The following is a 13,283-nucleotide window of genomic DNA, read 5'->3' on the forward strand; positions in this document are numbered from 1 at the left end:
GATTTCCATTATTTTATGGCCAGAGAAGCTAAGCATTTCTTCATGTGTCTACTTGCCATTCTTATTTCCTCATAAGAGCAGTCTCTCTTTAAGTCTTTAGCACAGAAGATTTGTTTTTGGAGGATTGAATTTTTTGAGATTTGAGGCCCTTCTTAGATATGAGTCCCTTTCTGTTGTATGGTTACTAAAGACCTTCTCCAAGTCCATGGACTTTCTATTGATCTTACAATGCTATAGCAATCAAAACAGCTTGGTACTGGCACAAGAATAGACCTCAAGACCAATGGAATAGAATCAAAAACCCAGAAACGGACTCACAGACCTTTAGCCACCTAATCTTCTATAAGGGAGCTAAAAAAAATAGAATGCAAGAAATATAGTTTCTTTAGTAAATGGTGCTGAAAAAAATTGGTTAAACAGCTGTAGAAAACTAAAATTAAGGGCCTGGGAAGATGGCTCAATGTTAGAGCGCTTGCCTTGCATGCCTGAGGCCCTGGGTTCGATTCCTCAGCACCACATAAGCAAAAAGAAAAAAGTCAGAAGTGGCCCAGAGTTCAGGCCCCACAACCAGACACCCCCACTCAAAAAAAAAGAAAGAAAAGAAAACTAAAATTAGATCCTTATATATCACTATATCACCCTGCACCAGAATCAATTCCAAGTGGATTAAAGACCTCGAAGTAAAATCAGACACCCTGAAAATACAATAGGAAGGAATATGAGAATCTTGGCACTGGCCAATTTTTTTTTTCATAAAGATTCAAAAACACAACAAATCAAAGAAAGATTGAACAAATGGATTGCATGAAACTGCAGAGCTTCTGCATGGCAAAGGACATAACCCTCATATCTCATGCAAAATTAACTCAAAATGAACCAGAAGTATGAACATATAATATAAATCTAGTAAACTTAAAAGAAATGATGATAAATAATTTAGGAACCTAGAACTGGGCTAAGAATTTCCAGTTCACTAAAAAAGAATGATTTTGAAAAAGAAAACTTTATGAATTGTGCCATCACCAAATTAAAAATCTTCACTATGTTAAATATATATATATTAAGAAAAAGATAAATGATAGAATAGAATCACATACTTTCAAAGGAATGATGCACTATATGCCACATATGAAGATTTCTTAGACTAAGTAGTTAAACACTTCAAGTATTAAATGGATGATAGATAAGAAGAGACATTTCATCAAAGTGGATATGAAGGTGACAAATCAGCAGAGGTAAAGACATTCAATGTCATTGGCCTTTAGGGAAATGTAAATCACGACATTCTTTTCAAAATGAGTAGAACAAAAATGCGATGACAACTTCAAATGCTGTTGGAAATGGAATAAAGCCATATTATTCATATTTCTGATGGCAATGTATAAATGATAAAGATCATTCTACAAAACAAGAAAAGCTGAACATATGAGTTATGAAATGTAAAAATTACTACAGTCTTTGAAATTTATCCTAGAGAAATTTAAAGCTGTGGTCACACAAAAACATGCACACAAACAAAGGAGGAGGCAACAATGCTTGATAAGAAATGTACTCATTATCTTGCCCATGTAATTGTAACCCTTTGTATGGTATTTTCACAATAAAAAAAAAAACCTGCACACAAAGGTTCTTGGTGACTATTTTATTTGTAATGTCCTCAAATTGAAAATATCCTAGATGTCCTTCAGTGACTGATGTGTATGACTAATATCAATAAACAATGAATGACTGAAACTCACAGTGAAATGGACAAATTTCATGAGAATGATCCTGAATGAAAAAGTTTATCAAAAAGACTTCACAGATAAGATGACGTTAACCGAAATGAGCCCCAAGATAGGGACACAAGTGGTTATTTTCTTCCTTGCTATTGTTTCTAATATATTTATAAGGTACCATGTGATTTTTTTTGTTGCTTTGTATGTCCCTCCCCCACGGTATAACCCCTGTTGTCACTGTATTTAATGTTGGTATAATTTGGAGAGGGGAAGGTAAAAAACAAAATGTTTAAATAGGGATACAGATAGACCTATTGCAACAATGAGATATACAAGATTTTATGTTGAAAAACGAACTTTATAATTTATGTGGGACTTGGGGGTGAGGGTGGGGAGTGGGGGATGGGGGTGTAGCTGAGGAGGTGGAAGGGAAGGGATGGTAGGGGAAAATCAAAGAAGGAGGCAACAATGCTGGATAAGAAATGTACTTAGTTCCTTACTGATGTAACTGTAACCCCTATGTACAGTATTTTTACAATAAAAACTTAATAAAAGAAAAGAAAGACTTCACACTTGGAATGACAAAACTATAAAAATTGAGAACATTATTGCTTGCCAGTGAAGAGCAAGGTGGTATGGGTTGGTGAATGGGTGGTAGATGGTGTGGTAAATGAGAGAGTTACAAGAGCCAAACTTCTTTGGTGCCTCTTTCATGTCTTATATGAAATAATATGTTGATAAACACATACACACAAATACACATAGTAGCTCAAGTACATCAAATTTTGGTAAATTGTGTCAATGTGAAATTCCTGGTCATGATATTGCACTGCATTCCAAACCCTTACTATTTGATTGAAATTTGTAAGAGGAACAACAAGATTATATTTGCATACATGGTAATAGTAAATATGGTTCTTTTATTTGTGTATACAACCAACATTGTAAATATGTATAATCTTTATTTGAAAAACTTAAAATTTATAATTATTTGCATGTAACAAAATATAATTTTAAGCTGAGTAAAAGGAAAACAGAAGAAATTCTTAATTTTTTCTTCATAGATTCTGTGAATAGTGAGAAAATAGAACATATGTAAATGACCATAGATGAAGGGAGTGTTAAGTTATATAAAAGACATTTACACATTCACCATGAGCTTGAGAGAGAGAGATCTCAATATCCTTTGGAAAAGTTTATGGAACACAAGATTTTGTGGTAGCATTTGAGGACAAAATAATGTTGTAATAGGCATAAATTCAGGATAACAAAGAGTATAAACAAAGACATCAAAACATTAAAAAAGATAGCAAATTACATTCAACTCATTTTTTAAAAGGAAAGTTGTATGTGATGGAGATGTCAGAAAGAGTTAAGCTATGTTTCACATGATTTTGAAGGGTTGAGATTTTCTTTACCATATGTAACATCTTGAGTTTGATTCTGAGAGAGAAAGACGGAGAGGAGGAGAAAGACAGACAAAAACAAATGTTATGGTAGGTTCCCACAGAGATAAAATAGAAATTCAATGAAAATGTGTTGTCATTAAATTTAAATTCTAGATTCAAAGAAAGACACATTAGAAATATGAAAAAGTTGAAACAATAAATAAGAAAAAACTTGCCAGAATGGAGAAATTTCACATAATACTATTTTTGGTGGATCTCCAAAACACATTGTGAATTAATTTCCCAACGGCTGCTATGATTGGCTTGCAGAAGTATCCTTTAACAAGGATATCAATATTTCAGGCTAGCACAGCAGGGATCTGTGTGGCCTGTGAAAGAGATGGATTAAAGTAATGAATTTATGAGTTCTTGAATCCCATAATCTCAGAAAACATAATAGATTTGTGTCTGTGCAGCTCTCTCTTCAGTATTTGCCGGATGTTTGGAACATAACAGATGGATGAGTATCTGGAAAGAATGATAAATGCTTACCCACATGAAACAGTCAGCTTAGCAAGTGTTGATTCTGGGTGTTGAAGAGAAAAAGAAGACCTAAAACAAGGAACGGTTAAGCCCTGTTGTCTGGTAAGAACAGAGTTCCATAAAAGACTATAAGTCACAGCTCTGTTGTGTGACTTATGAGCCAATCACTGCTCAGCTGTTTGCAGAGCCGTTGGGTGTCATTGCAACATGATGGAAGTTCCTCCAAAGATGCTCTTGCTGCTTCCGTTATTGCCACTTAGAAGCATCCAAACAGAATCACAGATACAGATCTGGTGGGATTTTTTTTCCTGGGGGAAAACATGAGATACTATGTACCAAATTCAAATCAGCAACCAATGCCTTAGGGTTTGATGATTGAATGGAATAACCACTTCCCTGCCAAACGTGATTAAGGGAGAAGATTATGAAGCATGTGTGAAATGGAAAGTATCATTTAAAATATGTTGGTGTTTGGTATTTAATCTCTAACACTTCTGAAGATCCATTGCAATGTCAACAAACCCCGTAAGAATAATGATAGTGACATTTACCGAAGAACTAAAGGCAGTATCACTTTCCAAGTTAGTGTTTCAAATTTCTCATGTTTATGCAGAATTCAGGAAGGTCTTATGTTTACATCCAAATACACGGTGGCTTTCTTTTCATTGCATTAAAATTTATTGTAAAGGTGATATACAGAGGCGCTACAATTACATTAGTAAAGAGTACAGGTAAAAAGTACATTTCTTTTTGAACACTGTTACCCCCTCCTTGACTTTCTCCCAGGTTTTTCTCTCCCAACCCCTTTCCTTCCCTAGTTGTATAGTTTATATTCAACACAGTATCTAATGAGTATCAATGCTGAATTAGTTAACCCTTTGTTCCACTATTTCTAACATTAAACAGTAATTTTTATAGTACCTGCATAAGTCTAAAAGTTTCAGAGAATTTCAAAAAGTGAATAAGAACTGGTAACTAAAGATGCGTGAAATTTTTAGCTGTCTTTATTGATATGTATACTTACAAGCATAATGTTTATTTTATACCTTCATACCTATATAGATTCTTTTCAGAGCAAAGTAACTGTATAAATTAGTCAGCTGCCTAAGGTAAAATCCAGGATTCTTTTATCATGATGGTTCTAATGTGTGTGTTGGGCTTGTTGGCCTGTTAACTTTTGGTCTTCCTTCTATCACATGCTTTCTGCTATTTTTCTAAACCTATCCTATTGTACAGTGGGAGCATACAACTTTTTTATTGAGTGTTAGAGATGTTCACAGCTAGGAGTTTGCCTTGAATTGCAGAGGAGATTTGAATTTGCACTGCAGAGCAGTGCTGGAATTTTTAAATTATTTCATTGTAAAGATGCTGTACAGTTACATGAGTAAGGCAATGAGAATATTACTTGTTGATCATTGTTACCCCTTCACCCCTTCCCTTGTTGTTGTCTCATTATCCCTTCCCTCCTCACCTTCCACACTCCCCACCACCCACCTTAGTTGTACAGTTCATTTCCAAAATTCCATCCTGTGGGTATCATTGTTGCAAAGGGGCATCCTGTGTCCTTGTTTCACTGTTTTGTTATTCCCCTTCCCCTCCCGAGATTAGACAAATGTATGTACAAGTTTCAGGGTACCAAAATCAAGTACTGTGACAACAGGGAATATACCCTAGGTAGAAGAACATATAAACAAAACAAAAATCACATAGTATATTTACAACAACAACAACAACAACAAAGATAGACCTCTTGTGTCCATATCTTGGAATTCATTTCACTTAGCATCATCTTATATGGTCATTTGTAATAGCTTTTGAGCTTTTCAGCTCATCTGATAAGATTATTCTAGAATTCTGGGACAAGCAGAAAAGGTTAGATAAGATGATGTTAAGCAAAATGAACCCCAAGATAGGGACACAAGTGGTTATTTTCTTCCTTGCTATTGGTTATAATGTATTTATAAGGTACAATATGATTTTTTGTTGCTTTGTATGTCCCTCCCCAATGGTATAACCCCTGTTTTCACTGTATTTGATGTTGGTATAAAATGGGGAGGGGAAGGGATAAAACAAATTGTTTCAATAGAGATACAGATTGACCCAGTGCAACAATGAGATGTATAAGCCTTTATGTCGAAAACGAACTTTACAATTTAGGTGGGAGAGGGGGTCTGTGGAGATGGTGGGAGTGGGAGGGTGTAGCTGAGGAGGTGGGAGGGAAGTGATGAGAGGGGAAAAACAAAGGAGGAGGCAACAATGCTGGATAAGAAATGTACTCATTACCTTGCTCTTGTAACTGGAACCCCTCAGTACAGTATTTTCACAATAAAAACTTAATTAAAAAAGAAGATTATCCTATATGTATACTAATTGTTGCAAATAAGGAAAACCATAGGACTTAAATTTGTTTGAGACTGGGTAACTTCACTTAATATGATTTTTTTCCAAGTCTTTCCCAATGTGGCGGTGTTGTTCTTCTTAATGGAAGCATAGAATTCATATACATATATAATATATGTTATATTATATATATTATATATCATATATTACATATATCACATAATATATATCACATTTTCTTGATCCACTCATCTACTGAGGGGCATCTGGTCTGGTTCCAAATCCTAGCTATGGTGACTAATGTTGCAATAAATATAGCTGTTCTGGTAGCTTTAGTATAGCCTTGTTTGTTTTCATTTGGGTAAATGCCCAGAAGTGGGATTGCTAAGTCACAGGGGAATGCTATGTGTAATCTTTTGAGGTACTTCCATATTGCTTTCCAAAGTGGTTGAACAAGTATACACTCCCACCAAAAATGCAGTAGGGTTCCCTTTTGACCACACCCCCTCAGCATCTGTGATTATTCGATTTTTTTTTTTATTATGGTCATTCTAACTGGGGTGAGGTGGAATCTCAGTATTGTTTTGATTTGCATTTCTTTTATGGCCAGAGAAGTTGAACATTTCTTCATGTTTCTATTGGCCATTCTTCTTTCCTCTTCAAAGAAGTTTCCTTTTAAGTCTTTAACCCACTTATTGATAGGGCAGCTGTTTCTTTAAGGATTTGTTTTTGGACGATTAAATTTTTTGAGTTCTAAATATGTTTTAGATATGAGGCCCTTGCGTGTTGTGTATCTAGTGAAGATCTTTTCCCAGTCTGTGGGCTTTCTATTGATCTTACAAGCTATGTCGTTTTCCATGCAGACAGTCTTCAGTTTCATTCTATCCTGTTTGTCCAATCTTTCTTTGGCTTGTTGTATTTCTGAATCTTTATTAAGAAAATTTCAGCCATTGCCAAGGAGCCCTAGAGTTTCTCCTATTCCTTTCTTTAATGTTTTCAGGCTGTCTGATTTTATATTGAGGTTTTTGGTCAATTTGGAGTTGATTCTGGTGCAGGGTGATATATAAAGATCTAATTTTAGTTTTCTTCAGGTGTTTAACCAATTTTTCCAGCACCATTTATTGAAGAGGCTGCCTTTCTTCCATTCTATTCTTTGGCTCCCTTATAGAAGATAGGTGACTAAAGGTCTATAAGTTCATTTCTGGAACTTTGGTTCTATTCCATTGGTCTTCAGGTCTGTTCTTGTGCAGTTTTCATTACTATGTGTGTTTTCATTACTATGGCCTTGTAGTACAGTTTGAAATCTGGTATTGTTATTCCTTCAAGTGCTGGAATCTTTTTTTTTTTGGACTCCGGTCCTGGGGCCTGAACTCTGGGCCTGGGTGCTGTCCCTCAGCTCTTCAGCTCAAGGCTAGCACTCTACCACTTGAGCCATAGCACCACTTCCTGGTTTTTCTGCTTATGTGGTGCTTAGGAATCAAACCCAGGGCCTCAGGCATGCAAGGCAAACGCTGTACCACTGAGCCACCTTCCCTGCCCTGAGTGCTGGAATTTTTATAGCACTGTATACTCTTGGTAATATTGAGTTAGCAAAGGACTGTGAAGTCTCATCTTGAGTATGTTTCTGGATATATGAGTGAGGTTTTTCCACAGAAAACTTGCTGGGTGGGAAGATCCATCCTGAATGTGGAGGCACCATCCCATGTACTAGAGTCCTGGAAGGAAAAATAGAGGACAGGGCAGAAACCATGACAATGCAGGTCGCTGACTTAAGCTTTCTCTGTTTCCTGGCCATCATAGAGGAGCTGCTCTACCCTGTACCTCATTCCCCACCTGAAAGGAATGAAATTATGATCAAATTAAATATTTCTTCCCGTAGGCTTCCTTCCACTCAGATATTTTGTCTCAGTGATCACTGACTCAACCCAGAGCTATTTTGCAATCCAATAATTGCCTCATCAAACTATTTAGCAAATACTGGTAATTGACAGATATGTTATAAGAAATTGTAGGAAATTATGCATTCACAAAATTAATAGTGAATCATTATATATTTAAAAGTATGAATTAAGGAACACAATGCTATAGTGTATCAGAGGCATCTTTGCAATTAAATTCAATTTTCAAATAATGCATTTATTGTATAAAATATGATATCTTATATGTTATATTTGAATGCTCTCCTAATGACACTTGCCAGTGATATCACCTTCTATGCCATCTTATTACCATTTTACCATTAACCCAAGGATTGGACATATTTTATGGGTCAGAAAATGAAGAATACTGCGGGATTGAAAGCTAATGCTTCCATAAAAGGGAATCATAATATTGCATAAGCTAGAAGTAAATAGACTGTTGTGTTTGCTTTAAAGTAGAATAAGTGAGTAATTACTGCCAATCACTAGTCAAATGAGATAAACCACTATATATAGCAAAAACCAAGGGTGACTTCATTCTCTAAAGTTAAAAAACAATTGCCAAGATGGTATAACAGGTTCTTGCTACATAACCATAAGGAACAAAAGGATTTTTAAAAAGCCATCTTTAACTTAGACTTCCAAAGCCCCACAAGTGATTTTTTTTCTTATTTAAAATACTTTTTAAAATAGCTCTAAAGACTTTTTAAAATAGCTCTAGAGACTTTTAAAAATAGCTCTAGAGAAAAATACATAGGGCAGGAAGGTTCTTCCCGCTAGTGCACAGTGTCCCACTATGTTACCAACTGTATCATAGGAAACACTTCTTAAAAAGAATAGTACAGTCTAGTTTAATTAACTAAAACCTGGTCCTACCCAGGACCACATAGATTCCTAGGTAAAATTCTACCAGACCCTGAAAGAATTAATACGAATTCTCTTAAAACTCATGAAACACAAAATGAAGGAAGGCTTCCGAATTCATTTTAGGAAGAGGTTCTATAGCCATACACAACAACAAAAGCAGAAAGAATTATCAACTAAATAAAAAATAAGCTTATTTTTAAAGAATAATGATTTGTCCAACCTTTCTTGGATTTGTTGTGTTTCTGGGTCTCTTTTAAGAAAATTTCGGCCTGTGCCAAGGAGCCCTAGAGTTTCTCCTATTCTTCTGTCCTGTAATGTTTTCAGAGTGTCTGCTTTGACTCCGAGCTCTTCGATCCATTTGGAGTTGATTTTGGTGCAGGGTGATATATAAGGATCTAGCTTTAGTTTTCTACAAGTGATTAACCCATTTTTCCAACACCATTTACTGAAGAGGCTGTCTTTCTTCCATTCTATTTTTTTTTTTAGCTTCCTTATCGAAGATTAGATTGCTATAGGTCTGACTCAAATGTTTTTTTTTTCTTTCTTGTTATTGTTTGTAACATATGTATAAGATATTTCTATGTTGCTTTGTATGTCCCTCCTCCACTGTATAACCCCTGTTTTCACTGTATTTGATGTTGGTATAATTTGTGGAGGAGAAGGAAAAAAAACAAATTGTTTAAATAAGGATACAGGTGGACCCATTGTAACAATGAGACGTACAAGACATTATGTTGAAAAACAAACTTTACAGCTTTGGGATGGGGGAAGGGATGGGAAGGGAAAAGAAAGGAGGAAGCAACAATGCTTGATAAGAAAGGTGCTCATTACCTTGCCCATGTAATCGTAACCCCTCTGTACGGTATTTTCACAATAAAAAAAAAGAATAATGATAAAAATTGTCTCATTAAACTCCTGGCAATGAAATCTAACAGCTCTTTAAAAAGATCATACAAAATTATGAAGTTGGTGTCACCTCAATGATACAAGGATTGTTTAATGTAGCTGAATCAATGTAAAAAAAAATTAATATTGTATGATCCTCTAAATCAATGCAGACAAGGCCTTTGGAAAATTCAACATCCTTTTGGGATTAAAAACTCTAAAGAAACTAGCAATAGAAGAAACTTGTCACTGTATTTTATTTTGGTACCTTGCATCTTTTATATACATTTATCTAATTTGGGAAAGGGAAGGGTAATAACAAAATGTTGAACCAAGGACACAGGATGATCCACTGCAACAATGAGACTCATAAGATACTATGTAGGAAATACACTTTACAACTTCGTGTGGAGGTGGAGAAGGGAAGGGATAGTAGGAGAAAAACAAAGGAGGGGGTAACAATGCTCGACAAAAAATGTAATTACCTGACTCACCTAACAACCCCTCTGTACAGCATCTTTACAATAAAACAAAATTGAGAAAAAGAAGAAACTTAAGTAAAAAAAGAAGAAGAAAAGTAAATAAAAGCTATATTTAAAAAACCTATAGGGCTGGGAAGGTGGCTCAGTGGTAGAGCGCTTGCCTTGCATGCCTGAGGCCCTGGGTTCAATTCCTCAGCACCACATAAGCAAAATGAAAAAAGCCGGAAGTGGCACTGTGGCTCAAGTGGTAGAGTGCTAACCTTGAGCTGAAGAGCTCAGGGACAGCGCACAGGCCCAGAGTTCAGACCCCATGACCGGACCCAAAACAAACAAACAAACAAACAAAAAAACCTATAGACTATGTTATATTAAGTGGAGGATCAAAAATAAAATCATTTCATCTAAAGTGAGGAAAGAGATAAGGAGGTCAGTTTTCCCTACTCTTACTAAACATTGCCCTAGAATACCTAGGAAGAGAATTAAGTGAGGAGAAAAAGAAGAAAGAGGATTCAAATGAGTGTTATATATATTCTATGAAATATTATGCAACCATAAAGAAAAGTTAAAACATGTTATTTGAAGAAAAATGGTTGCAATTAGAAGACATCATGAGTGAGTCAAGCCAAGTTAAAAAAATTATTTTACGTTTTATCTCATGTGTGGAATCTAGACCTAAAATTTTCTTAAATACACAGAGTTCTATTCAGAATATTTGTTTAATTTGTGTGGTTGGTAGGGTTTTGTTTATTTTTGTGTGGTTTTTGGTTTGTTTTGCTTTGCTTTTTGGTCCAGGAGCTTCAAAACAGGGCCTAAGTACTGTCTCTGAACTTTTTAGCTCAAGGCTAGTACTCTATCACTGAGCCACAGTTCCACTTCCAGCTATTACTGTTTTTTATTTTGTTTGTCGTTTTGGTGGTTAATTGAAGATAAAAGTTTCATATACTTTCCTGATCAATTGGTTTTGAAAAATGATCCACAGATCCCAGCCTCCCAAGTAGCTAGGATTATATGTGAGCTACTTGCATGTTGCTTTCATTTAGATTTTTGTTTTTTAACAATCCTCTACACCTAAGTAATCAAATTTGTATTCATGAAGTGACTTAATATATATTGCCTATTATTTGAACACTATTGGATCAATTGGATCAGTAGTGATGACCCTTTTTACTTCTGATACTAATACTTTTGTCTTCACTATCATTTCATTCTAGTAATCTATTTTATTACAGTCTTGTAGACACATACTTTGACGTATGAAGCCTCAACTCTTTGCTTTATGTTTTCTCCATATATTTCTTCTTCACAAGTCCATTGATCTTTTTTTATTTTTTATTTTCTTCTTACAATATACTTATGTTGCTTCTCTTTCTTTGTGGTAATGTTTGCATGTTTATTTCTTTTGTTATCAGCATTTTAAAATTTTGTTCTGTAAATCTTTTGCCTTGTGGTGCATAAAGTCAAAAGTAATTCTTTTTGTTTAAATTTAATTTAATTTTATTTGTGAACATACTGTACAGAGGAGTTACAATTACATGGGCAGGATAATACGTACATTTCTTATTGCAGCCTCCTCCTTTGTTTACCCTTCACATCCCTTCCCAGCCTCCCCCCTCCCCCCCAATCCCAATCCCAATCCTTCTCCGTCCCCCCCCCTTCCCCCCCCCCCCCGCACCGACGTTGTAAAGCTCGTTTTGGACATGACAACTTGTACTTCTCATTGTTGCAACAGGTCCACCAGTAATTCTTATACTTGAACTTCCTGGGGTGAGGTGTTTTCCTACTCCATCTTCTTTTAAGACATTCTCTTTATCCTTGGTTTCTGCCACTATATCATCGATTAATCTAAAGAATTTTAAATTTTTTTCCCTTTCTTGGTGGTATGAAGAAGTTTTAGTGTTACATGAAAGCTTGTTGATGTTTTTATTTTAGACAGTATTGATCTAGGAAGTCCATCAAAAATATACCACTACATACTTGCTTTGGATTCTTCTGTGGGTTCAATTTGATTCTTTTATTCTTTCATCTCTTGGTATACATTACACATTTGTTCTTTCATATCATATGCTTTTCTCTTAGAACACAAAATATATTATTTATTTATTTTAAAAGTAAGTTTTAAAATTATTTTATATTAAATTTTGAAATCTTTTATCTATCTATCTATCTATTTATCTATCATAACCTATTTTCAGTCCTTCCATAATCCTTTTGTCCATCTATTCTTTCATCTATCATTCAGTCTGTCTGTCTGTCTGTCTGTCTGTCTGTCTGTGTATGTGTCTCTGTTTCTGTGTCTCTGTCTCCCTGTCTCTCTCTCTCTCTCTTTCTCTCTCTCTCTCTCTCTTCTCTCTCTCTCTCTCTCTCTCTCTCTCTCTCTCTCTCTCTCTCTCTCTCTCTCTCTCTCTCTCTCTCTCTCTCTCTCTGTGTCTTATTTTTCTTATGGTAAGGTATTACAATGTAGCAAAAACAGGTTTGGAAGTAATAGTTCTCTTAATCAGTCTCTGGAGTTTTGATAGTAACGCCTTCCTGGACAGTCATGTTTAGTCTCTGTGATTGCTTTATCTCATCTGACTTTGTTTTCTCTCTGATAGCTTTGCTTCCACGTGCCTTTAATATTCCACATAACTTTTTTGGATAATCAAACATTATGTATATGAAAATAGTAACTGAGATATTAGCTTGTACTATTAGAGTTTCTGTTGTTCTAGCTAGGGATGAAATGCTGAAAATTTACTGAAACTATAGGTCTTAGAATTTCTGACTTTTCTAATGTGAATGTGTGTAGGTGTATATTTACACGTTTATTTCTGGTTTTACATAAGGCATGTTTAAATAGAGCCCATAGTTTTACCTCATTTGTTAGCAATGTGCTGACATTGTACGGAAACCCTATTTATGAGGTGGTAAGGTGTTAGAGCATGGAAATTTTCTATAATCTTATGATTAATTCCATTCTTAGTGAAGGAGACTGTGACTTTCCCAAGCTCTGTTACTTAGTCTTCTTTTTTACCTTTTGGTGAGACATGAAGGGCAGAGGGCTTTTGGATAATTAGCTTTCCTGGTTAGAGAAGGTTGTGGCAGTTAGGCTCACAGGGCATATCCTTTTCAGGGAAGATGGTTTTAGCATACTGATAAAAATAC

The 13,283-nt window shown here is 35.3% G+C and overlaps 1 protein-coding gene across 6 annotated transcripts in view; it reads left to right on the top strand.

The window, feature by feature from the left end:
* Sntg1 (syntrophin gamma 1) overlaps positions 1-13,283 on the top strand; it is an 807,695-nt gene that overhangs the window by 321,127 nt on the left and 473,285 nt on the right. The window lies entirely within an intron of this gene.

Source organism: Dipodomys merriami, unplaced genomic scaffold (genome assembly GCF_024711535.1).
Source record: "Dipodomys merriami isolate MVZ:Mamm:240054 unplaced genomic scaffold, mDipMer1.0.p SCAF_4, whole genome shotgun sequence".
Classification (NCBI taxonomy): Eukaryota; Metazoa; Chordata; class Mammalia; order Rodentia; family Heteromyidae; genus Dipodomys; species Dipodomys merriami.